A 1669-nucleotide genomic window follows, 5' to 3' on the forward strand; every position below is an offset into this window, starting at 1 on the left:
CCACTACATCACTTGTCGATCCTTTCCATGTCAAATGCCAAAAGAGTAGCTCATGTTTGTTTCATTATTCCAGGAACCAGTAGGAAATCCTAAACTCCAGCCAGATGCACACTGTAACAAGATATGACCGTGTTATCTTTCGATCATACACAGCATTGTGTTCACTGTCACTCTTGTCATATTTATCTGTCATAAAGAAATACTAGGTCTCGCCTACTGTCAACTCAGGAGCTCACAGACGAGAAACAAGAGGAGAGGATCATGAGGGACACCTTACCCCTTCAGTAAGCCACGCTTAACATACATGCAAGCTACAATGACACTCTGCCAATACTATAGGTTTCATTTCATCAGAGTATCTTTTTAAAAAGAAGCCTTATTGTCTAAATCAGGTGATAAACATACCACTGGGATTAGTCAATTTGGTTGCATTTTTTGTTCTGTATTAAAGGCTCATTTTCTTTTAATGACTGATTCATGTGAGGCCACAGCCAGGACACTCTGTACAGACATGAGGAAAGCTTCATTTTTTGGTCTCTTCGTCCTCAGACAGTCCTGATGATATCTTTCTCCTTGTCCTAGAGGCCCTTCCCGGCGCTTTCATGCTTCCTTGTTTGTAGACCTGCGAGCCGCAGCCTAGTCAACCAATAGCTTCTTGCGGGCCTTGACTGCCTTCTGTTTGTGGATGTGCTCCATGAGAATCCGCTTGTTTTTTAATACATTCCCTTTGACCCTCAGGTACAGGCTGTGATACATATGGTGGTCAGTCTTCTTAGATTCCCGGTATCTCCTGAAAGACCAGCGCAGGATCCTGTTTTTTCCTCATCCCATCACCTTCTCAGGCGTGCTAGAATTGGCAGTACCCTTCCTCTTCCCTACACACACATGCCTGCCCTCCTGTCAGGGCAAGGTGTTTTTCCCACAGCGAGTTCGGGAAAAAACAGTCACAGGCTTCTGGATAATCAGCCCATCTTTGATCAGCTTCCTGATCTGCTGATGGGATCTGGCTTTGGCGATTTCGTTGGTATCATTGGGGTCCAACCAGACCTTCTTTTTACCACAACAGAACACTAGAGGCAAGCCTGTTCTGTAGCCTGAGCTTACTCATGGCTCTTGGTTGCATGTTTTAAGGCCTGTGTTTGAACAGATAATGAGTGACCTAAATTCCTGTCATGACACTTTAAAGGTGACCATTGCTCATACATTAACCAGTGTGAGAGCCAAGAATGATGACTGTATTTAATATTGAAATCTCCAGTAATTTATTCAGTGGCTTGCAAACACTACTCATTCTTGGGTAGACTTGCTGATCATAGTCAAAGGATACCATTGATTGGAAATCATAGCTGCATTTTATAGGCCCATTTGTTCCTTAATACCCTGTTATTTCTCTTGCTTATAATAGTTTTCTATTTACTAAATATTTTGTCTAAAATTTAAGTTTCAAATGAGATTTATATGGTGATAAAATAGTATGCTCTACTGCTTCCTCAAAAATGCTATTAAGTACTAAATTTTGGAATGTATTGTTTTTCTGTTATACTTCTTGTGCCTTGTGGTCAATGAAGGTACCTAATTATGGTAATTCTGTAAAAAGTATCATTTATATGTTTAAGAACATCTTGTTCAGATTGGCTTACAAGTCAGGTCATTTAAGTTACACTCACAA

The 1669-nt window shown here is 40.8% G+C and overlaps 1 pseudogene across 1 annotated transcript; it reads right to left on the reverse strand.

The window, feature by feature from the left end:
* Window positions 1-600: 600 nt before the first annotated feature.
* On the reverse strand, window positions 601-1108 carry LOC308423801 (large ribosomal subunit protein eL19-like; annotated as a pseudogene). The gene has a single exon. The product of its transcript is annotated as a large ribosomal subunit protein eL19-like (transcript).
* Window positions 1109-1669: the final 561 nt, after the last annotated feature.

The sequence above is a fragment of the Micromys minutus genome (genome assembly GCF_963924665.1).
Source record: "Micromys minutus genome assembly, chromosome: 8".
Taxonomy (NCBI): Eukaryota; Metazoa; Chordata; class Mammalia; order Rodentia; family Muridae; genus Micromys; species Micromys minutus.